This window comes from Danio rerio, chromosome 19 (genome assembly GCF_049306965.1).
Source record: "Danio rerio strain Tuebingen ecotype United States chromosome 19, GRCz12tu, whole genome shotgun sequence".
In the NCBI taxonomy this organism is placed as follows: Eukaryota; Metazoa; Chordata; class Actinopteri; order Cypriniformes; family Danionidae; genus Danio; species Danio rerio.
In genome coordinates, this window is record NC_133194.1 from 24,132,501 (window position 1) to 24,159,325 (window position 26,825).

The following is a 26,825-nucleotide window of genomic DNA, read 5'->3' on the forward strand; positions in this document are numbered from 1 at the left end:
CTCCAACTCTTTATTTATTAATGCCGAGTTCACACTGTGATAACTCTCACCCTGCAAATACTGTTTATTATACCAGAACCACAAAGTGAAGAGTAGTTCAGGACTAATAGAAGTTCATCTGTGCAGTGGTGTGAAGTAACGCATTACAAATACTCAAATTATAGTATTTGAGTAGTTTTTTTTCTCGGGAAATGGATTTTACTAAGTAGTTTAAATGTGTACTTTTACTTTTACCTGAGTACATTTTTAGTTCTGTTTTGATACAAACCACACATAGAAAAAATGCATCAGACAAACTAACCTCAAAAAACAGTCACTTCATAAATACAGCAAACATGTACCATGTGGAAGCATTAAATATATTTGAGAAGACATAAAACTGTTGCATAAGTACAGAGAGACCGTTTAGACTGCATGCCAGTAGTGCTGCCATAATGGTGAAATTTCAATAGAAAACGGTACTCAAATATAATGTAGTGTAATGTAATGCAATTCAGTGTGTGCATTGCATGTATCCTGTATGGCCATATACACTCAAAGTGCTTCAAAATCATGGGGGTTGCACACTGGTTGCACACCACCACCAGTGTGCAGCATCAACTTGGATAATGTGACGACAGCCACAGGACACTGCAAGATGGATCGTGACAGGGGGCTTCACTCTGAATTACTTGAGGAAGAATTGCCAAACACTTTGTCCAAACTATGTCAAACAACCTAACACACGTGAGAAGTGACATGGAAACATCACAAGTTCATGTAGTATATCTTTTTTTAACTACATAATGAGAAAGATGCCTTTGGTGGGGTGGAAAATGTACTTATTTTTGCTCACCTGGCTTTTAAAGGGAATTAGCAATTTCTCTTCAACTTTTTTCTTTTTCGCCCCGGTTGTGGTCTCGCGTCAATGTCACGTCAAACAGTCAAAATACATTTCACACAGCATAATTTAAATCACTGGCAGCTCCAGATATTTAGCATGCCAGATATATCTTGGGTTTCAGCAACTTTTCGGTGATTCTCTCAGATTGTGTCTTTGATAGGTTACACTGTGTGATTGTTGCTCACGTAAACGAGTACCAATTTGCTTATGATTTCAGGCATTTATAGCCGATTTCTTAAAGCCTGTCAGCAAGTCAAAATTGGGGCTAAAATCATAAAGTCTGAAATCGGCATTACCACTGACAATCCCTGGCACTTGAACAGGCGACCTTCTGATCACAAGTCCAACTCACTGATTGGCCTTGAAGGTCATCTGTTCACTCGGTGCAAACACAGTTACAGGGACAAAGGAGCATTTAAAACCGTGAAGATCATTCGATCCATCAGCAAATTGCTTGTAAGTCAGCTCATAGACAGAGCAGTTGAATGACGCAGCTTTGAAACACTCTAGATTCCCTGTATCTGTGTTTGCACTAAGAAAACATCAGTGAAGAATGGTGAACCGATGACCTTTGCGGCCAATCACAGTAATTTCTGTTGAGTATGTGAACACAATAGACGGCAATGTATATCGCACAAAATAAAAATATCGCAACATCAGATTTATTTACTTTTTTCATGCAGCCCTAGTCTTAACACAACTCAATGATATTTAACTGCTTTAACCTTAAAAAAAAAATCTGTATTTATTTATACAGTCTCTAATTTTGATCACTGCATTTTCCACAAAATAAAGGGTTTTGTTAAGTATATGTATATATGTTAAGTAAGTATTTTGGTCTCATTCACTTCCATTCATTTTTGACGTTAAAAACTGCTCGTTACGCTGCTTGATGTTGCAATTTCATATTTTGTTATTATATTATTCTACTTGGTCTGTATAGTCATGCAAACATTTGTTTGTAGAGCAAGTAGTTTGACCATTTTCTGCCGTTTATTATTCCTAGTCATTTCTCCCATAGGCGACTAAATCGGAAGTTCTAAGACAATCGCGAAAACAGGCACACTTCCGCATTTTAGAATAAGGTCAATACACCAGCACAATGAATTTGAAGATGTGTTTTAACTGCAGACTGTCAGCTTCAATTTGAGAGTATTTACAATTAAATCAGGTGAACGCTGTAGGAATTACAACAGTTTGCATATGTGCCTCCCACTTGTTAAGGGCATAAAAATAATTGGACAGAATAATAATCATAAATTAAACTTTCACTTTTTAATACTTGGTTGCAAATCCTTTGCAGTTAATTATAGCTTGGCATCTGGAAGGCATAGACATCATATGCTGGGTTTCATTCCTGGTGGTGCTCTGCCAGGTCTTCAGTTCCTGCTTGTTCTTGGGCCATTTTCCCTTCAGTTTTGTCTTCAGCGAATGAAATGCAAGCTCAATCGGATTCAGGTCAGAAGATTGACTTGGCCATTGCATAACATTCCACTTCTTTCCCTTTTCCCTTTAGAACTCTAATCTGGCCTTCTTGTTTTTGAGGCTCACCAATGGTTTACATCTTGTGGTGAACCCTCTTAATTCACTCTGGGGTAGTCCTCTCTTGATTGTTGACTCTGATACACATACATCTACCTCCTGGAGAGTGTTCTTGATCTGGCCAACTGATGTGAAGGGTGTTTTCTTCAACAATGAAATAATGATTTGGTCATCCACCCCAGTTGTTTTCATGGTCTTCCATGTCTTTTGGTGTTGCTGATCTCACTGGTGTGTTCTTTCTTTTTAAGAATGTTCCAAAAAGTTGGCCACATCAAATGTTTTTGCTATCTCACTGATGTTTTTTTTTTTTTTTTTTTTTTTCAGACTAATGATGCCTTGCTTGACTGGTAGCGACAGCTCTTTGGATCTCATCTCGGGAGTTGACAGTAACAGACTCCAAATGCAAAAGGCACACTTGAAATGAACTCTGGACCTTTTATCTGCTCATTGTAATTGGGATAATGAGGAAATAACACACACTTGGCCACAGAACAGCTTAGAAGACAATTGTTCAATTACTTTTGGACCCTTAACAAGTGGGAGGCACATATGCAAACAGTTGTAGTTTCTACATTATTCACCTGATTTGAATGTGTGTGTGTGTGTGTGTGTGTGTGTATATATATATATAAAACAAAATAATAAAAACATTTAAATATATATATATATATATATATATATATATATATATATATATATATATATATATATATATATATATATATATATATATATATATATTTAAATGTTTTTATTATTTTGTTTTATGATATTACTATTGTGTTAACTGATGCATTACTAGGTTAATACGCTAAAGACTATGAATCCATGTTTTAAGGTCACCGTCACAGTCTCTGAACAAGCTCAAGTTTCTTAAAACGGCTGGTTTCTCTCACTCTGGGTAGTTCAGAAAAGGACAGGTAATCTAACACCATGAAAGCCATCTCAACCGCTCTCTTTCCCTCCCTCGTCTCTGTTCTTCTTTTGCATGTTCCTGTTCTGGTAAAAGAAGATCTGTCTCTTTTAATGAAACTCCCCCGTCACACCCATCTCCCATCTGGTATATGTGCATATATCTATGTGTGTGCGTGTTTGTGTCTCTGTGTGTGTGAGCATACAGCACATGTAACCGGAGGGAAAAAGAACATGTATGCATGTTGTCATTTCAGCAGGAACCCTTTGCTCAGATGAGAGGTCTCACTTCCTGTTTATAGAGCAACCACTGGAGCGCAACAATAGCTGGAATTTCGGTGGATTGGCAGAAAGGACGAGGACGCCCTGCTTACAGCCTCCAGAGGAGAGCACAAGCTTCTGCTGACAACAACACAAACTGAGAGAAATCACTTTCCATTCACTGTATGTTGTTTATTAGGTGTAACATTTTATTTATTAACCTTAATCCTTATTACTTTACTTGTTTTTATAAATATATGATATACCAACTTGCCTAGTTAACCTAATTAACCTAATTAAGCCTTTTAACTGCACTTTAAGCTGCATACTGTCCTTAAATTATTCTTTATATATGATTATGTCATTATATCAAAGACAAACCTTTGTTTTTAGGAATTTGTTATTATGTGTAATGGTTAAAAATGTGCAGGACAAAATCTTCTCTTTGTTTAACAGCACTTGGGAAATATTTGAGAAAAAAAGAATTAAAATTTCAGACGAGCTAATAATTTTGCCTTCAATATTTGTCTTCAGTAACACAACACAAAGAAAAAGCACCTTTTGACAGCTAGTCAATGATAAACAGAGTAGCCGGCCTTTTTTTGTGTTGTGTTGAGCGCCAGTGTAATTGACTGTTGTCACTATGACGACAGAATCAGCCCCAAGCATCAGACATGCCCACTGTCAAGCATTAATGCTGAATCTAGCTTCAGTTTGGAACTAAATTCTACAGTGAAGTGGATCTCACAAGCTAGATTTGAAGATCCACGAAATTAAGAGTCACAAAAGCTATTAAAGCGATAGTTCACCTAAAAATGAAACATAAGAATTGAATAATCATTTACACTGTAAAAATGCTGGGTTTCACACAGTTCATTCATGTTGTTCCATCACAAATCTGGGCTATTAGTTTTGGTTAAAACATGCACTCGTTTTCCATATTAATTGAAATATATGTAAACAGCACATATAGGACCATACCCGTCAACCCTGCCGTTTTTCCAGGGATTCTCCCTTATTGTACAGTTCTATCCCGCTATCATCCTGTAAATGTGTTTTCCCATATTTCCCCCGTATTTTTAGTCTTTCTCTGAAGGTTGGCAAATAAACATTAAAGAGCCGAGCCCTATATGCAACCCATACCGTCAAAACCACCAAGGGTCTCCCCTTGCTCTTAAACTTGAGTCTGTTCTGTGCTTTCGCTTTGTTTAGGCATGAAAACATTTATAAACACTGAAATAAATATAAAAACGGTGGGATTCCCTTTCCTTTTCATTACAGGTGCCGTCTCCCCTTTAAATGCAATCCTCAAAACAGTCATGTAGCGGTGCATGACTGTCGGCTGACGTGCTCCATAGTGATAAAGAGACACTGTTCCTTAAACGGATTCTGTATTTGCAATTTGAAGTGGAGCAAAGTCTGGGTTTTGGGTGCATGTTTAAACAGATATACACATAATTAATTGAAAAATATCTGAAGATGTAAATCTCGGTGGGTTTTTTTTTTTTTCAAACACAACTAATTTCGTCCTAAATGAGCATAAAAAGTTATGTAACCAATCGAATGCTTTTATTATAAAACAGAAAATGTGTGCATTTTTAAAGTGACACCTGTGTTGTTTAATGTAATTAAATGGGGGGGGGGGGGGAGGATGGGGGGTCACCCCCATTTGTTTCCTTTACAAATATTATTTACAATATTCCATATAAAATCACGAAGCTAACACGTAATAATCTCATATATAAATCAAATAAATCCTTAATTGTTGTAGGCCTAATTTGCAGTAAGCTATTTATTAAGAAATGGAAAAAAATACTACTTAATAATAATCATCATTATTATTATCATTATTCGTAGTTGTAGTATTAAGTAGGATATTGTTTATTTATTTTTATGCTTGTAACCATGAAACCTGTGAAGTTAGTTGGCTAACAAAGTTTTTTATTTATTTATTTTTTATTTTTTTGATACTCAGTAAATTGAACATAAAACAATAATCCCCGCCAAAATAACTTAAGAATTGTGTTATTTCACCGCATTTGAAATAAGGGACAAAAGTCATTTTTTAGTGTACTCATGCAAGGTAAAAAAATAAATAAATAAATAAATGGTTGCCTTAAATTCCTGCTGAATCAAATCAACCTTATCAGTCCACTAAATTTATATTATGTTAACCTGACTTAAAACTGCTTGCTTAACTTAAAAAATAAGTTAAAACATGATTAACTTTAAGTATAATAACTTACAATGACCCTAAAAACATATGTTATCAGGACTAATTGATCATATATTTTTTTTTACAGTGTGTGGTTTTAAACTATTAAATTATATTTATGCTATGTTTAATACATATATTTCAATACAGTTTTAATCACTTGATAAAATGTTAAGTAAAAGGTAACAGAATTGTCATTTTTAGGTGAACTATCCCTTTTAAGTTGTATTTTGCTTTATGGTTTTAAAATTTCTTATATTTTACAGGTTACAGTAGTCACAATTAAAATTATTTTATACTCTATTATGTCAAAAATAAACTATTATTATAATATTACTTATATTTATGCTACATTTAAATACATATATTAGTATAGTTCAAATCACTTGCTAAAATATAAAGTATATGGTGGCAGAATTGTCATTTTCAGGTTAACCATCCCTTTATGTTGTATTTTGCTTCATCATTTTTATTATTTTATTTAAATATAGGTATCATCACTTGCTAAAATCGCAATATATTTAGATTACCATAAACATGATGTAATTTCTCAGTAGGTCAAAGAGAATTGGAGGAATATCATTTCAACGTTAAGAAAAAAAAAATATTATAGAGGTTTAAAACAATATTTTGATGTTTACATAAATATACATCTGCTATGTTTTTGCTGTCTTTATTCATTTTGATTTATTTACCCATTCACTATCCAAGTTGTTTACTACAGCTCACAGCAACTTAAACAATGGCCTCTGGTGTTATTGTGTACAGAGCTGTTTTGGCTGACGCCTGATCAAAATGGTGGTGCGTGGATCGTTCCCCTCGCTCAGAAATACGTCATGTCGGCCTCTCTGGGATTTGAGGTCAGTCCAGCTGGACGTCTGGTGCCAAAATGAGGTGGATTACACCCTTTAATCCCAGTCACCCCAAGGAAGTGAAGTAAAGCTGCCAGCGTCCTCCAGACCACAGACTTCATTCTCCAAAACAGTGAGACAACAGAGCTACTATCACAAGTCATGTTACAAAAAACAGATGTAAAAGAGTTTTGCCTTCAGGGGAGATGAATTATATATTTACACTGTATCATGTGACGAGGTTTAAGGCTTGGAAGGCTTCTCAGGGAGTATAATATTAATATTTTCTCAGAACTACAGTAGGCAAACACTTCTTTAGTAAGTTTTTATGTTAACAACAGGTTTTAAGAACTTAAATTTATAACTATTGACTATTTCATGATTTTAATTAAAAGTTTAAAGTTTCACATAAAATATTGCAGTCAATTATAGTTTTTAGTTTATAGGGTTCATAAAAAGTCAACAACAAAAGGGATTATCCACCAACACTGCACACAGTTAAAAGGAAGAAAATTCCTAAAAGAATCTAAAAAATTTTAGCTGAATCAAGTGAACTTATCTAGTCATCTCAACTTACATGAATCAAACTGACTTAATTCTGAATCCTGAAAATAAGTTCAAGCGACATAAAATATTTGTTGTCTTGACCTTATTATATATATATATATATATATATATATATATATATATATATATATATATATATATATATAATATATATATATATATATATATATATATATATATATATATATATATATATATATATATATATATATATATTATTTTATTTTATTTATTTATTTTTTTTACAGTGGATGTATTAGACATTGTTAGTTTAAGTGAGGTTTTATTTGCTAACAGTTAATGCTCTAGAAAGGTAATTTATAGATAAACACTTTAAAGCTGCTGTGTGTACTTTTTTAACTCTTCTAAAGCATAAAAATACCATAATATGTTTGCAGATATTTAAGAAACATGCTAACTGAACATTCTTGTTTATCTGAAAAACAAATGCTGAAGTCAGATATTCTGCTTTGAAAACGTGTTTTCCGTGCCGCAACGATTGTCTTTGTTTTGGTAATTTTAACCTGCCCAATGTCAGTTTAGCCAATTATATTTCAGCACCCCAGGTTGCCTTGGTGGATAACTGCTTATTTCATTCATTCATTTAGAAAGGCTCGGAAAGCATGCATACTTTACCAAAATGCAACCTCAGGTGGACAGTAGCAGACTCGGAAATGAGATGCAAATTCAGAGTTCTACATGAGCTAATTAATTAGCAAAGTATATAAATATTACAAGCATAAACATTAGGTGAGCAGGTTCAATTGTATTCCTGTGTCTAACAGGCTACATGACGAGATAAGCAGTGATGAGCAATTTGTCCGTTTGCACCACACGAAACACAACAAAATATGCACGCACTCACGAAACGGTAACGTTTATAATCTAATTAATACATATTAAACCTCATCAGCATTATTAAATGTACATGCTGAATCACTCATGGGTGTTCAGTTCTAACAGTTTATTTTATTTTCAAGATCTGAGTTGAACTATCTGCTTCTGCTTTCAGTAGTATGGAAATACTGTACATGTCATGTAAAATGGCATTCAAACTTGAATTGTTAGCATTTAATACTAAATAAAGCACATGAGGAGCACCTGACGCGATCATGGCATCAAGCTTTCTGTTGTTCAGCTGCAAAAAATATAGAAATCTTTTCTACAATATCAATTTGAGGTGTTGGTTAGGACAAAACTCCTTTAATATGTCAAATATTACTTCTATTTAGTGCTCTTGCTTTTATTTAGAAAACAGTTTAAATCACTCGCTCCTGTTTTCAATCTAGTAAACTACGTTGTGATCCAGGAGTGCAATACCCAGTTCAACCACTGGGTGTCAAATTCACATACTGCACCTTTAACTTGTAAACATGAGTAAACTCTTTGCTTTTAAAGCAATTAGTTTACACTGGCCCCTCACCATAACATGGTTCAAATTTCACGATCTTGCAGTTTAGCAGATTTTTTCAGTGCAAGTTGACATGTTTTCTTTTTCTTTTTTTTTTTTCTTTTTTTACAGCACATTGTGTCCTGCGTCCTGATTGGCTGTAGACCATTGTCAATCAGTCTCCTCTGTGCTGTGTCTCCTGTACAGTTTCAGAATTCTGAAGTGACTCTGAAGTGCTATACTTTACGTTTGCAAGTTTTCTCCCCAACAAGCCCCACAATGTCAACGAACCATTCTGCATCATCAAAAGCACCCTTGATAGCACCCAAAAGACAGAGGAAGATGCTAACAATTGCACAAAAAATTGGACATCTGGAAATGCTAAAGGAAGGTAAAAGTTAGGCGAATGTTTAAACAAGAGAGAAAAGTGTGAAACTGTTAATGCCTATCTAAGAAAGTAGTGTAGTGATGGGTTTTACAACCTTAAAACATCTATAATAATTGTAAAAAATGAAGCGGACTACTTCACGGATTTCACCTGTTGTGGGCTATTTTAGAACGTAACTCTCACAATTAACGAGGGACCACTGTCATAAAAAAGAGAGTAACTCCCTAGTCTTAAAATTAAGCAAATTAACTATGTGAATAATTGTATAAATTAAGTTAAGTCTACTTAAAAGTTCCAAGTTACATCAGGATTATAGCTTTTTAAGTCAAGTTGCTTTTTAGGCCTGTTTATTCACTTTTTAAGTACAGAAACTAAAGGCTTTTTAAGTTTATGCTTCTCTTCTTTGTTAGTTATTTCTTTAATTAAAATTATAAAGTCTAATGCTAAATATTGCAGGCACATGTTAGTTCATAAACATCATAGAAGTTTAGAAACAAAAAGTTTGGTAACACATTATTTTGATGGTCTCTATTGCACATTTTTCTGACTAAAAGTTGCATTGCAACTACCATTAACTTCTCATTAGAGTATTAGTAGACTGCCTGCTTAATATCTGCTGATACTGCTCCTTCAAAAGACATTTAACTGACTACTAACTTTGCAAGTGCATGTCAGCTAACCCTAAAACCAACAGTCTACTTATAATCTATTGAGAATTAGTTGACGTGTAGATATAATAGAACTTAAATTCAACAAAATATGTTAAAGGGACCATCAAAATAAGCTGATACCAAAAGTTTTATTCATAAACAGTTATATAGCATTGACTTTGTTAGGCTGAATTTATTACTGCATCTCTCTACAAACAAAATGACTGATCTGTGTTTTGATTCCACTTTTTTCTAGCATAGTATGTCGATTTCAAATAGAACAGCATGCAGTTTATCCACAGGCAAAAAAGATTTTTATAAAATATACAGCACCTCAAAACTTGAGCAACTTGAGTAATCTGAACAGAAGGGTTGAACTGTATTGGATATGAGTGGTTTGGCACTGAATGCTCGCTTTATTTTTCTCAATAAGCAAATTCCCTCGAGCTCGAGCTATTAATAAACTCTGAGCTCTTTCTCAGAGGAACAGCTGTTAAGGAAAAATGAGTTTTGCAAATATTTCTATCATAGGCTTATTGGAAGAACTTCAACACTTCACTACAGATTCCACATTAAACAAACACTAGAGGCACTGATAACTTTTATTACTGATCACACAATGCATTATTGATTCATAACATTTTTAGATTTATGCATTTTTCATTAATTTATTCAGCTCTCTTTTTCTTTTATCACTGAATCTCCCTTTTCCATGTTTTATCTTAATGAAATCTCTACATTTTAAATGAAAATTAATAAATTGTTTTCAAAACTGAATCTTTATCAGACTTGACTGCTGAACTGCTCCATGATTGGGGATGTAAGACAAATTTGTAATTGTGTTACAGTTTTCTTAAATTAATTGTTTAGACCCTTATTATAGAAAATATGATAGAAAACAATGGTATGTGTATAATTTATATTTCTAGGTATTTATTGGGGGGCCCCCAGATTTCCTGGTGCCCTGAGCAGCTGCTTACTTCGCTTATTGGTTAAGTCCGGTGCTGTGATTAATTGTTATACCAAGACCTTTGAATAATAATAATATATATATATTTAATTATTTATTTATTTGTTTGTTTGTTTGTTTGTTTGTTTTATATTATTTTTATTCGTTTATTTATTTATTTGTTTGTTTGTCTGTTCGTTTAACTGTCACTTACACTTTAACTTTCATCAAAATGAAGTGGTTCTTTTTTAGTAATACATTTTATTATAATATTGTAAAGAGTGACAGATGTAGACGTTATGTTATTTTCAAACATGAAATAGGTTGTATGATGTATGATGTAGGTTGTAGGTGTATGATAGTAATCAACAACAATCTATTGTTATAACTATTGTTTCAAGGGTAAAACTTTACAATAACAGTACATGAATGATGATGTATTAAAATGTAAACCTAACATTACTTTATTACATTTATTACATATATGAACTAATGATGAGTTAATGCATGTGGTAATCATGAACTAACTTTAACTAGCACGAGTCACGGGTTCATGTGTGAGTAACGGCTACCTTAATTACTTGTTTGTACATGAGTGTTGGTTAAATAATGTATCACATCAGTTTATGCTTAATTTAACCATCACAAACTCATGATATGTTAATGTATAATTATATCATGACTTTACTTGAAGGAGTAAATCATCAATAACCCATTATTAAATACTCATAAACTTCTAATTCATGCTCGTCTAGTGCATTTACACTGAATAACAATAGAAAAGTGTTGTCATCAACACAGTAGTTAAGGATAAGTTAATGGTGATGTGCCCTTCCAAGTAAAGTCATTACACAATTATACATTAACAGCTAATGAGTTCATGTTGGTTACATTTAGCTTAAACTTTTCATTACATTAATGTACAATGTAATGTACAATAATGTACAAACAAGTATTTAAGGTAGCCATTATTCACAAATAAACTCATATGACTCATGTTGTTGTTAAAGTTAGTTTATGATTAGCACATGCATTAACTCATCATTAGTTCATAATAAAATAATGATAAGTTTACATAATAATACATCATTATTCATGTACTGTTGTTGTAAAGTGTTACCATTTTAATGTTGCGTGAACTGATATTAAGTCAGAAAAAAAAACATATTGCTAATGCAAAATCGTTTACTGCATGATAAAACCTATAATGGGGTGATAATAACTTAAATTATGAAAACAAAAATGATCATATCAATCAGATGAATATCCCACACGCAATATTTAATCTGTGAAATGTGATTAGTTTTATACAACAGCTCAACAAACAAAAAGTTAAAACTATGTTATATTTTAGACAAAACTATTGTCTCTTTTTTCTGTGTCATCAGAATTTGAAATCTGAATATAGTTGCAAACAGAGGCCAAACAGTACATCTGTGCATCTCATAGCAAAACTACAATGATTCAATTCTGTATTAATCTGTCTTTGAACAAAGCATTTGAGCAGGGGTGTAACGGATCACTGTTGATCCATGAATCATACGGATCACAACCCACAGTTCTGAACACACATGACCCAAATTTGTAACGATCACAGAGAAATTGCATGTATGAAAGCATTTAGGTTTTCCTGTAAAATATAATGTTGACGGAAGAAGTTGTGGTAGCTTATTAGGGATGTGGTGGGTTTCTTAGGTTATTAAAGGTGCTTTCTGTAACTGTTTAGCCTGCATTAATGCATTGTGTAAGCTGCACGATTAATTAAAAAAAATATCAGGATCTCAACACCCACGTGTTGTGATGAGTCAGAAGGCATTGAATCCATTTGCAAGCTTTATTAAGAGCACACATACAAACAAACACAAAGGGGCAATCCAGGAGACAGAACGTGGGACAGGCAAAAGTTCAAAGGCAGGCAGATATCTTACTGGTCAGAATAACAGGCTGGAGATCAGGGGCAGGCAGATGTCTTTCGTAATCGTAGAACAAGCACAGGGTCAGAAACACAGATCAGTCCGAAGCAGGGAGTATGGAACGCTCAGAAATGACAGCCAGGCAAATCAAGACTTCGCAACGAACCGGAGCGTGAGTGTGGTATATATACACGAGAGCTGATGAGTTGCACCTGGACCGTAATCAGTGCCAGGTAGCAGGGCTTATGGGATTTTGAGTCCGTGAGTCGAATCAGAATTCTGGCGATGGTTCCCTCTGGTGGTGCACAAGAGGGTTGGCATCGCCCTCATTTACAACAGAACCCCCCTCCTGCGAGCGGCTCCTGAAGCGAGAAGGCACCTGACGCCGGGGTCTACCGCGCTGTCGGGGGGCTGGTTTCTCTGGGAACCTTTGATGAAACTCTTCCGTGAGAGTTGGGTCTAGAATATCTCTAGCATTCACCCAGGACCGTTCCTCTGGACCGTACCCTTCCCAGTCCACCAGATATTGGAGGGCGCCACCCCGACGTCGAGAGTCCAGCACTTCTCGAACGAGGTAAGCTTCCTCGCCCTCGATCATGACAGGTGGAGGGGTCCTGGTTTCCGATTCCTCCTCAACCGCCTCCTCTCGTGGACCACCAGCGGGTTTGAGTAATGACATGTGGAAAGTAGGAGAAATACGATAATGATTAGGCAAGGCTAAGCGAAAAGACACTGGAGTAATCTGGCGTACAATTTTGAATGGCCCTACATACCTGGGACTGAGTTTGCGGCAGGGCAATCTCAGACGAAGGTCTCGTGTCGACAACCACACCCACTGCCCCGGTTGATACGTGGGTCCCTGGCGTCGGTGACGGTTCGCCTGAATCTCTCTCCTCCTGACTGCCCTCATGAGATGTCTGTGAGCCTGGTTCCAGACATCCTCACTCCGCTGCAGCCAATCCGTGACAGCAGGTAACTCAGTGGGTTCTCCGGACCATGGAAACAGGGGTGGTTGGTAGCCAAGAATACATTTGAATGGCGTAATACCCGTGGCTGGCTTTATTAATGAATTTTGTGCATATTCTGCCCACATCAGATAGCGACTCCAGTCGTGCTGTTGCTGATGACAGTAGGAACGTAGAAATCGAATGACTTCTTGATTCATACGTTCAGTTTGGCCGTTGGATTGAGGATGGTACCCTGAGGTGAGACTAACATTAATATTTAGATTTTTACAGAGAGCGGACCATACCCGGGAAGTGAATTGGGATCCCCTGTCTGAGACGATATCATCAGGTAAGCCAAACATTCGAAATACATGATTGCACAGGGCTTCTGCGGTTTCAAAGGCAGAGGGCAATTTGGGCAACGGTATTAGGCGACAAGCCTTGGAGAAACGATCAACCACCGTGAGAATGACTGTGTTGTTCTGGGAAACAGGGAGATCCGTAATGAAGTCCACCGCTATATGGGACCAGGGCCGTTGTGGAACCGGTAGCGGTTGTAACAGGCCAGCAGGGGTTTGGTGAGATGCCTTCGTGCTTTGGCAAATTTTACATTTCTGAACATAATTAATTACATCCTTCGTGAGGGACGGCCACCAGAAACGGGCTTTGACTAACTCCAAAGTTGCAGTGATGCCTGGATGCCCCGAACTGGGAGTGTCATGAATATGGGTCAGTAATCTGGTACGTATGTTATTGGGTACAAAAATCAGGTGATTCGGACAGTCTACTGGAGGGTTGTTTTCTCGGTTGGCCTCTTGGATCTCGGTAAGTATGTCCCACTGTACTGGAGCCACTAGTAAGTTCGTAGGAATAATGGTTTCATCACTAATTGGGGTTTTATCCTCTGATAGCCTGGATAGTGCATCTGCCTTACTGTTTTTACTCCCTGGTCTATAGGTGACAATGAAGTCGAATCTGGTGAAGAACAAAGCCCAACGAGCTTGTCTGGGATTTAGACGTTTGGCTGAGCGAAGATATTCCAGATTCTTGTGGTCAGTTAATATGGTGAATTGCTGACTAGCCCCCTCCAGCCAGTGTCTCCATTCTTCCAGGGCTAATTTCATTGCCAGTAATTCGCGATTTCCCACATCATAGTTTCGTTCTGCGCTGGTCAATTTACGGGAGAAGAAGGCACATGGATACATTTTGGATGGTTGACCCTGACGTTGAGATAACACAGCACCGACTCCTGTGTTGGATGCATCCACTTCCACAATGAAAGGTAGGTCTGGGTTGGGATGACGGAGAATAGGAGCTGTGGTGAATTGAGTCTTCAGATCGCTAAATGCTTGGCGTGCTTCAGAGGACCAGGATAGTTTGTGGGAATTTCGTTTGGTCATGGCTGTTAATGGTGCGGCTATTGAACTAAAGCCTCTGATAAACCGTCTATAGAAGTTGGCAAAACCTAGAAATCGCTGCAACTCCTTGAGATTCTGGGGTAACGGCCATCGTTGAACTGCCTGTACCTTCGTATCATCCATGGTAATCCCTTCTGCACTGATGACGTATCCCAAAAAGGCGATCTGTGTCTGGTGAAAATCACACTTCTCTAATTTGGCGTACAGACGATGTTGAATCATGCGTTGCAACACCATACGTACATGTTCAACATGTTCCTTCATCATGTTTGAATATATGAGGATGTCGTCGATGTAAATGATGACCCAGCGATCCAGCATATCCCGAAAGACATCGTTCATAAAAGATTGGAACACGGATGGACAGTTTGACAGGCCGAAGGGCATTACCGTGTACTCATAGTGCCCCCTAGTGGTGGAAAACGCGGTCTTCCACTCGTCACCAGCACGGATTCTGACAAGGTTATATGCACTGCGAAGATCAAGCTTGGTATAATATCTAGCCTTTCTTAATTGTTCCAGGGCAGGAGGTACGAGGGGTAATGGATAGCGGAATTTTACGGTGATTTCATTGAGCCCTCGGTAATCAATACAGGGACGTAAACTGCCATCTTTCTTCTTTACAAAGAAGAATCCAGCTGAAGCAGGAGATGTAGAAGGTCGGATGAAACCCTTGGCCAATTCCTCGTCGATATATTCAGACATTGCCTTGTGCTCAGGTTGTGACAGAGGGAATATTCGACCCGTTGGAGGACTTGAACCTGGAATTAACTCAATAGCACAATCACTTGGTCGATGTGGGGGAAGTTGAGTAGCTTTTTGTTTGCTAAAAACTTCATGTAAGTCATGATACTCAATGGGGATTAGTTCATCAACGAGTTCAGGTAACACATTGGTGGTTCGTAATGGAATTTTGTGAATAGGCTGGATGCACTGTTTCATGCATGACTCACTCCACTGCAATATCTGTCCGTCCCTCCAGGAGATATGAGGATCATGTCGCCTTAACCAGGGCAGTCCCAACACCAGTGGATGATTAACTGAATCAATAATGTAGAATTGCATTTCTTCAATGTGTAGAACACCAACTTGTAACTGTAGCTTATTCGTAATCATACGGATGCGTCCTTCACCCACAGGACGACCGTCTAGTGCTTCCACTGCAAGACAGGAATCATATGAGCTGAGAGATAGTTCGTGACATAAAGCAAATTTCTTAGATATAAAGTTTCCGGCAGATCCAGAGTCGACAAGAGCCGTAGTATTAATCATTCTTTTATCAAATTTAATAATCACAGGAATCAGTACACTGAAAAGTGCAGGAACATGGGAAGGACTCACCGATTGAACTGGTGTCTGAGGTCGTACGCTGCAGGTGGATTTCCTGTGCCCTGATTGACCGCAGTACAGGCATAGATGATTTTGCAATCGATGCATTCTTTCTTCATGGGTGAGACGGGTGAAACCCAGTTGCATGGGTTCATCAAGGGGCGTGTCACTTGAAACATGGAGCTGTGTGCGAGGATTTCTACGGCTGCGAATCAGATGATCAAGACGGATGGTAAGTTCAATGAGTTCGTTCAATTTCTTTCCTTCGTCACGGCAAGCCAATTCAGATTGTAGATTGGTATTCAGACCCCGTCTGAATAGTGTCTTCAGTGTATCCTCAACCCAGTTAGTTTGAGCGGCGAGAGTGCGAAATGACAGGGCGTATTCTGCAGCTGTGTTACGCCCCTGTGTAAGAGAAAGTAACTGCTCACCGGGGCTTCTCCCATCTGCTGGGTGCTCGAACACTTCCCGAAATTGCTTGAGAAAAGTTTCAAATGTGGGATAGTTACATTCCTCCTCCTTCCATATCGCTGTAGCCCATTCCAGCGCTTTCCCCGTTAACAGGTTGCATACAAAAGCCACCCGACTAGAATCAGTGGGATATAATGCAGGTTGTTGGTTAACAAATAGTTTGCATTGCAATAAGAAGCCTTTGCAGCGAGAAGGTGACCCATCAAACTTTTCAGGAAAAGCTAATCGGGGACTTACGGTAGCCGGAGCATTGGAGACATGCGTTGGTTGAGAAGCTGTCATGGTAGCAGGCGGGGTAACTGCAGGATTCGGATGACGGAGTTGCTGCATAGCTCTCACCAGTTCCTCCGTGGGAGAAGTTAGATGGGTGAGTTGTTAATGATGGGTGGCTAACTGAGTGGCTTGAGCGGAAAGTTCAGTCGAGACTTGTGCTAAAGCTGCTGGATTCTGTAGTGGCGAAGTCTTCTGTTGTGATGAGTCAGAAGGCATTGAATCCATTTGCAAGCTTTATTAAGAGCACACATACAAACAAACACAAAGGGGCAATCCAGGAGACAGAACGTGGGACAGGCAAAAGTTCAAAGGCAGGCAGATATCTTACTGGTCAGAATAACAGGCTGGAGATCAGGGGCAGGCAGATGTCTTTCGTAATCGTAGAACAAGCACAGGGTCAGAAACACAGATCAGTCCGAAGCAGGGAGTATGGAACGCTCAGAAATGACAGCCAGGCAAATCAAGACTTCGCAACGAACCGGAGCGTGAGTGTGGTATATATACACGAGAGCTGATGAGTTGCACCTGGACCGTAATCAGTGCCAGGTAGCAGGGCTTATGGGATTTTGAGTCCGTGAGTCGAATCAGAATTCTGGCGATGGTTCCCTCTGGTGGTGCACAAGAGGGTTGGCATCGCCCTCATTTACAACACCACGCAACAAATTATAAATGATGGTGATTTGCATGTTTATTAATTCTAAGAGATTCAGTCTTCAGTCTTTTGAGTTAGTTATTTTAAGTTAGTCACAGAAGTACTGGGATAAGCAGTTTATAGTATAGAAAAAAACTCTGATGTTTATGGGAAAGATCACAGTCACAGTCATATGCATTTAACTTGATACTCAAAAATTAAGTTGTAGGCAGCAATTACATTATTTAACCAATAGGTGGCGACAACCAGCCATCACAAATATGCCACTGAATAATTCTTCAAAAATGACCATCTAGCAATGAAACATAGTTTTATGAGTGAATAAGTTATTGAAAATGAGACTAAAAATAAAAATGGGTTGTTCAAATTATAATTTTATACTTATACATTTAGTGTTATCAGCAGCAGTAGTAGTAACAGTGAGTTTTTCACAGTACTGAATATTTTACAATTAATTTTATTGAGCTGATTATTTCTTCATTTTATTTTTAATAAAATTACAAGTTCTGTTTGTTAAAACCAAAAGTGTCTTGCAGTACTGTTTCTGTAATAAATGAAAAGCAAATTACATGTGTCTGATCTGAAAAATGGTCCGATCCCTGACTGAAAAATCATTATGTGATCGGAACTGTGAGATTTGTGATCGGTTACACCACTACATTTGGCTATAGTTACACCATATTTAGTATGTCTATCCCTAGCTTTGTATGTAAATAAATAAGCTGTTTTGAATGAATCAATTGAATGAATTGTACAATCAGTCATTATGATGACATTTACTTGTAACACTTGTTGTAGAAAAGTTGTTTTGGTGTCACATTTATTTATCCAGGTAAAGGTAATATCAGTCAAGGTATCAATCAACCAACCAACCAAAAAAATAAATAAAAATTAACAGCAATAATTATTTTAATTATCATTATTCAAACAAAATCTCCCCAAAAATTAAGATATAAAACTGCTTTATCATTAATCCTTTATAGCATCACTGACCAGACATTTAATTTGTCACATTTATGCAATATGCACAGCATCCATTGTAATATACATTAACACGCTCATAATAATCAACTTTGAATAAAACAAATGGCTATTAGCCTCATTCATTTAAAAACTCTTGCAAAATGTTCAACATATAAATAATCATCATAGCATTCCCATTTAAACAGCCACAATAATATACACATTATTTCCTAACACAGTGATCACCCAAATCAGCATCTTAAAACTATCAGCATTAAATACACAACTCGCGAATTAAGATATACAGCGCTGTGCTTTTCAACATGTTGTTTTACAGACAAACCAGTCTCTGAATAATTTACAGCAGCAAGGCCTTGACATCCACAGGATCCAATTAGTTGAAATCCACATGCAATCAGTCCACAGGAAAAAGGCACAACAGGGACATCTCCAGAGAGACGAGACACTATTAGCAAGTTTCTAAAATACGGAGAGACTGCACTGCATAAAGAGGAGAGCAAACGCACCAATGCTTTAACAGAACACAGAATCCTTGAAATCAGATCAGCGAACTAAGAATGTGATACTCGTATACAAATAACTCCCCGTTCAAACAAACCTCTGATAAGGTTCTACCGGCTGAGTAACAACTGTGCTTTAAATAGCAGCGGTTTTAGTGTTAGATTGAGTGTAGTATAACATTTGATATATTTAACACTAGAGCATGGTCTATAGAATAGTAGTATTGCACAAACAGCATTTAAAATAATGTTGAAAGAACTAAACTTATTTAAGTTGAACTTATATTTTAGCTTGAATTTAGAAAAAAACACATCAAAAGTGTTAAATAAATGGTTATTAAGCTGGCTGGACTCACAGATCCATATGCAAGGAATCTTAAAGTATAAAAGAATTGGAATCAATAATAAAAAGGACAAATGAAATTATAATATTTATATTATTATTTTAAAGAGAGATCATAAAAATCTGTGTAAATAGTACGGGCAAATTTATATATATATATATATATATATATATATATATATATATATATATATATATATATATATATATATATAATTCATTTAGCATCTTTTCACATATATTATTATTATTATTATTATTTTACAGTGAATACTTTTGCTGGTGGCCTTGTCAAATTTAATTTTACAGCAATCAGTTTAAGTGCCTTCAAAAATAAAGTGTCTGGTGGCGAAATACAAAACTCTGAGAACAAGAATGTTTATCCTCCCTGAAGTTTAAAAACAGCTTTCTACCAATTATGACAAGAACTATTTAGTTTGTTTTTATTCAGACTAAACATTCAAACCTATACTATTTTTTATTCTGATGAAACAAGACAGTCTGAAATTTCTGTATATAATGAACATTCTAGAGAATGTTGTTTTATTAAGTGTTTGTGTCAAGAAATAATACAAATGCAGTTTAGATTGACACAATAGGGAGCAAATTATGTCTGTTTTCCTTTAAGATACAGCTAAATTATTTTGTTGGTCGCTAATATAAACTTAATGGTGTATTCAGACCTGTCACTAACAGTAAATTATGAAAGCAAACAACTCAAAGCCAAATGTATTGTCATCGATCCCAGTTGGAAGAGCAACAAATAATAACTTCACTTCTAGTTGATCATTTGAAAATGTGTCAGAAGGTAGATTTTTTTCTAATGAATCATCTGTTGAACTGCATCCACATCAACACAAATACTGCAGAAGATATTGGAACCCACATGGACCCACTATTCTCACAGATATCAATCAAGTTTGGTGAAGGACAAATCATGGTTTGGGGTTACATTCAGTATGGGGGTGTGCAGAGTCAACAGCCTGAAGTATCAAGACATTTGTGCTGCCCATTACATTACAAACCATAGGATAGGGCAAATTTTTTAGCAGGACAGCGCTCCTTCTCAAACTTCAGCCTTAACAACAAAGTTCCTGAAAGCAAAGATGGTCAAGGTGCTCCAGGTTTGGCCAGCCTAGTCACCAGATATGAACATTATTGAGCATGTCTGGGGTAGGATAAAAGAGGAGACATTGAAGATGAATCCAAATAATCTTGATAAACTCTGGGAGTCCTGTAAAAACGCTTTCTTTGCCATTCCAGTTGACATTATTATTAAGTTATTTGAGTCATTGCAGAGATGTATGGATGCCAAAGTCAGCAAAGTCAGACCTTACTGTCTTAATTAAATAATTAAAAATCAAGGCATGATCATATTGTATTTTGGTAAAATAAGCATAATCTAGAGGTCTTTGCCTTTCATATAAGCCACTTCTAATACCAATTGATCAACTAGAAGTCAAGAGTTTATTCATTGTTTTTTAAAACGTGGATAGGCGACAAGACCTTTGCCAGGTTGCGTAGAGGGAGATACATTTCTTATGATTAAATATTCTGCTGAAAACAAAGCAATAATGGACAATTTGAAATTGTCCAATTTCGTTAACTGTGAAACATGACAGTAAACAACCAAAACAAAGCTAACAAGGCAGGATTAGGTAGAAAAGAAACTTACAAAGTAACTAAAGTAGGTGAGTAAATACATTTTGATTAAGTTGGTTGGTTGTTTGGGGAACAGTGGAATATGACAGTAGAGAAGCTAATAAGGCAAGATTAGACAACAGAATCAGTCCTAAACACTGACACCATGTCAGAAACTACATATGTGACACTGCTACTGAAATTCCCTGTCAGTTAGGTGATGTACACTACAAGCTCAAGAAGAAGAAAAAAAGAGCTGTTTCAGTTCTGGAAGGGTGGAGTCACTACAACTGTTTATGTGGTTTCCAGCCAATGGCAACAATGGCATGTTTTTTATAATCTCAAAAGGAAAGTTTGTCAGATGTTGTGTGATTATGCACTACTGAATAAAATATCATAAAGGGCTTTGGTTTGGTTCTTAGCGTAGTACAATCAGGTCTGGTCTAGTATGACATTGATAAGGCTTGATGTGCTGCGGTTTGGAGAAGTATTATGTTCTAACTGAATAAGAGGATCTAGTTTAACCAGGTTTGGTTTGGTAAGGTCTTGTCTAATTTGGTCTTTTGAGGTATCAGATTGTTTTTTTTGTTTTTTGTTTTTCTGTGGTAGCTTTTCGTGTTGAGTTTTTCAATTATAATATGCTACTTTTCCACAGTTTTTACATGTAAACATGAACTTGATTGACATTTGTGACCATCACACTTGCATCTTGTGCCTTTTTTTTTTTTTTTTAGTTTTGGTTTTTTTAAGTATTAGATGCTGCATCACTTTTTACTTTTACATGCAGAGCCGCTAAATCATGTCAACAATGAGAACACTGCTTATTATTATTGCGTATCCTGCAGCCACTGTACAGCAGCAAAGTTCCTTGATTATTATCCCAGAATGAGAGCATAGGTCCTAGCCAGGCTTATTCTGAAAACGTACCAATATATACATTTCTGAAGAGCACCAAATAAATCCCAGGAGGTACTTTTTTGCAGTTTTTGTTTCCGCATATCCACCAGAGGCCGCTGTGTATGCTTTTTAAAATTTCTCTTGCCAGTGCAAGTCACGTCAAATGACTGAATGACTGACTGTTCTGAATGACTGACTGTTGACTGAATGACTGACTGACTGATTGATCAACTGACTCACCCTCCTCGTTTCCTAAACCCAACCAATAGTGTTTTCAAAAGTACCAACTAAAACTCGCACCCACTTCCCTAAACCCAACTGACAGTTTAAAACAGCAGTCCAGACAAAGAAAAGCCCTCGGCCTATTTTTACCATGTTTTCAGATTTTACCACATTCTCACCCTTTTATTTACTTACCTGCTGGGACCGTTCTTTACCAAACTTGAACCCCATTGTTGTGGTCAACTGGAACTTGTGGTCAAAAAAGGAACGGCATCATACCAAGTTGTATTGTTTGTTTTAAAGATGAAATGCAGCCATATGTACTTCTGGCTACATAATTTGCGATTCGCAACATCTATTTCAAACAACTGAGAGAGAGCACGGTCATGCGCTGTGGTGCTGTGTGTGTCGCTTGTAATAGGCTGACTGGTCTCTGTAACATCCAGTTGGGTGTTTTTTGGGGGCCTATTTAATCGCTGTACATTCTTTCTTGGCCCAATATGTACCTGTTACATTTATAGAAATAATGCTGATATGATATTTAAAACAAATGTGGTACTTGGCAAATACATTGAGTGAATATGTTAGTAAATCTGACTTTGGAGTATCCACAATCTTTCTCTTTTGGTAGTACCCAATTTTAAGATGAGAGTTTAAAAGCCAGATCTAGAATTAGCGAAAATGGGGCAGGGCGGGCAGCGGGTGAACAAAGGCTGAATATAAGGGGGGAGAGATCGGTGCGTTATAAAACCTGGCGGGACAGAGATTAAAATTTCAGTCCTGTGCAGATCTCTAGGCTGAAGTATGAGAAGGAGCGCTATCCTGCTAAAGAATTTGCCCTCTCCTGGGTTTGTAATGTAACGAGCAGCACAAATGTCTTGATACTTCAGGCTGTTGATGTTATCATCCACCCTGCAGATCTCTTGCATGCCCACATACTAAATGTAACCCCAAACCATAATTTTTCCTTCACCAAACTTGACTGATTTTTGTGAGAATCTTGGGTTCTAATAAATCTTCTGCAGTATTTGTGATGATTGAGATGCAGTTCAACAGATGATTCATCTGAAAAAGCTACCTTCTGCCACTTTTCCAAAAGATCAGCTAGAAGTCAAGTTATTATTTGTTGCTCTTACAACTGAGATCGAGGATAGTGTATATATGTGTATAAATATATCATTTTTAGCATGATTTTTTTTGCCAACATCAATATGCCACTACATCCTTCTAAGATAGACATTCTATAATCTTCAATTTTTTTGTAATTTCAGAGCTTCACAACTGGCGTCTCAAGAAGGGCTTGAATGAGGACTTGGAGAAGTTGCAAGGTGAGCTAAATGCAATGTTTTTAATGCGCACACCTAACCCCACCCTTAACCCTACCCCCCACAATGGGGTCGCTATCTCCATTGATTGCAATGCGTCTGACATTGCAAGTCTGAGATATGCAGTGACAGCTTACAAATCTAAGTCTGCAACCAGACACTATTGGCCTTCTCTTTTCACTTTTCCTTTTATGATGAAAAGTCATTTTAAAAAAGGAGAAAAAAGAAAGTCAAAAAGGTCTGAAACAACAGGAGGTTGAATAAAAGGTAATACTTTAGTAAAAACTGTCCTTTAAAAAAGGCATTGCTTCAGCAGAAATGGACGCGAAGGCAGTGAGGTCATGGTCAAAAACACAGGGATGTGTGCAGTATATACAGTACCAACCTGTTCCTGTTGGAACGTTGAACAGGAAGATACACACTGCCATCACTTGTTGTGCTCTCTAGTGCCAAAGCTGTGCCCTGCTTCGCTCTCTCAGTCTCTGTCTCTGCCAGCTCACGCATGTGCCAAGCCTGAACACTAGAAACTGGCCATTATGAACGCCCAAACACAGCTAATACACACTCACACATTCCTTCCAAAGCATATTATTGCAAGTAATTTACAGTATTAAGTCTATAGCCAGCCTGTTTTTTCTCGACTATGCGAGTGATGCAGATTAGTCAGCATTACTAAATTAAAAGATAAGGGCCCTGTCATCTTTTGAATAGCTTCTAGATAGATAGCTTCCTTTTGTGTGCAAAAAAAAAACAAAGCACAGGCATATTAAGACATGTTTTCTTGGCCTAACACTCTGGAAAAACAAGTACAGTTGGTTTAGTTTACTGTATTAGTCGAGATCACAAATGCAGGAGGAAATACTAAATAATAATAATTATAAAGGGGTGGTCCACAGTGTATTTTTAAGGCTTGGTTGTGTTTATAAGGTGCAAAGCAATGGGTGCTCATACAAAATTTGTAAAAAAAAAAGCATGTAATTTTTTTCATATATCTTACTTTGATTATATACAGCTACTCAGCTAACATGAAAATAGCTCCTCTGAATGCTCCGCCGTCAAGAGGGTCTGATTGGTCAGCTAACATAATGTGCTGTGATTCGCCAATTGGCTTCTCGTCACGCCTCTACAGTGTGTATACGCGTGGAGGATGTGTGTAACCTGAAGCATTTGTAGTTATTTTTTGTTATTGTTTTGTCGTCCCCAAACTTTGTTCGCTGAAGGCTTTGCTAAGCAAACTCAGTAAAAGCTAATGTCTCCCTTTGCATTGAACTTTGAGCATATTACATTCAAAGATGTTGTTTATGTTTACACAGCTACATCAAATAAAGTTTAAAATATGATATTGTAGTGGACCACGCTTAAAAAAAAAAAAACATTAGATTATGAAGATGAATTTTATACTGTAATTGTGCTTAATTTATAAGTAATTAAAAATAAATAGTTTTAAGATCATATAAAATTGTATTAAAAATGTGTAATAATTAAAATACTAATAATATAATTTATAATATATTATATTTTATTTTAAAATGTAAATAAAACAATATACAAATTTATAATATATTTTCATATAAGTTTAAATATAATATAATTAAATAAATAATTTAAATACTATTAAAATAATGTATAATATATTATAATATTTTTTGTATATTTTTAAATAAAAACTAAAACATATAAATATATAATACACACATTCTTACATATTAAGTTATGATATAAGTTATAATAATATAAAATAATATACTATAATAACTAATATAAAACTATGTTTAATTATACTTTTATGGAATTATTTTGCTATAATATCTCTAGCTAGATCTTTTTAGAATGTTTAGCATCACAAAATACAGTACATTTTAACCAACTGCATGCTATGAAAATACATGCTATGTATTTACTATAAAACACTGCCCATTGTCCAAATTGCTGCCTACTCAATTAAAAAAAGCACAAACCAACATATAATCATATAAATATCAAGCGATTTTAAAAGACATCTGTTCACTCTTAACCTGAACATCTTAACTGGGCAAATTAAATTCTTCACGTGGAGTCTCTCCTCCCCCTTCAGCTGCACTTAATCCCAGTGATTAAATCATTTTTCTTCAGCCCTAATTTTGCCTGTTACAGGGCTGTGCTGGAGGATGGGCGTGCTCTATATTGATTGGTGGGTTGAGCAGATTACCCTAATAGCTGGATTACCACCCACATGTTGACCACGCATGTTGGTGCTGCTCGGCCGCGGTGCCAGCTTGAAGACATCAAAAACACTGAGCGCGTGTCTGCTTATCTGTCTGCAGGCTGTAAGCATTTGGCAACTCATTAAGTTCTTTCATTTCCAAACTCATTAGTCATGTCATCTGGGTTGTCATTTAAGATGTAGTCGAGTGGTCCCTGATTCTGGGATAATTATCACATTTAGCTGGCTTGGCACAATTTGACAACTGTAATTTGATCAGTGTAAATGTCTATTCAGTTCTACAATATTACATTTAACATTCAAGCTAGAACATGACAGTATTCAAATCAAGCGGGCTATGATTCAGACCGGTTTTAAGGGTAAAATTTTTCACGTTTCACGTGTTTGTTTGTTTTTTTTGTTATCCTAAAAATTTGCCAAGCGAGTCAAATGCATGAATTTGTTGTGGAAATAAATTTGCAAAACAATATAAAACAACAAGTTTAAAGGGATAGTTCACCCAAAAATACAAATTTACTCAATATTTACTCACCCTCAAGTGCTTTCAAACCTATTTACTCACGCTCAAGTGCTTCTGTTCTAAACCTTATTGAGTTGTCTTTTTTACTGTTGAACACAAGAGAAGATACTTTGAAGAAAGCTTAAAACCTGTAACCATTGACTATAGAAGTAGGCAACATAGGTTCATTCTGAAAACGTAGCCCTATATACATTTATATACACCAGAAGTACGTATGGCAGCATTCCATCTTTAAAATGAACGCTATGAGGCGGTATGACGTCGTCCCTTTATTCGAACTTACCAACTGATCGTTTACCGCCATATGAACGGCTTTCCCACTGTTACCAGCTTGACCAGTTAGCTAGCTATGTACATTGGCGAACTTGAGATGCAGTGAGTTGACCATGACAATTTGATTCAGGTGAAAAACAGTTCCAGAAAGCATTTAAGACAAAAACCAAAGCCAAAAAATAAAAATAAAATAGACAAGTAAATAATAGGGTAAGAATGTGGTAAAATCTGAAAACGTGGTAAAAATCAGGTTAGGGCTTTTCTTTTTCTAGATTGCTTTTTAAAACTGTCGGTTGAGTTTAGGGA

At 36.5% G+C, this 26,825-nt stretch overlaps 1 protein-coding gene and 1 long non-coding RNA gene across 5 annotated transcripts in view; one reads left to right on the forward strand and one right to left on the reverse strand.

Annotated features, from left to right (window-relative positions):
- The window catches only part of znf516 (zinc finger protein 516), a 72,376-nt gene that overhangs the window by 33,066 nt on the left and 12,485 nt on the right, over positions 1-26,825 (reverse strand). The window lies entirely within an intron of this gene.
- On the forward strand, positions 3,512-24,883 carry LOC141379073 (uncharacterized). The gene is made up of 3 exons (XR_012395041.1): positions 3,512-3,781; positions 6,582-6,797; positions 23,470-24,883. It is a non-coding gene; the product is annotated as an uncharacterized lncRNA (long non-coding RNA).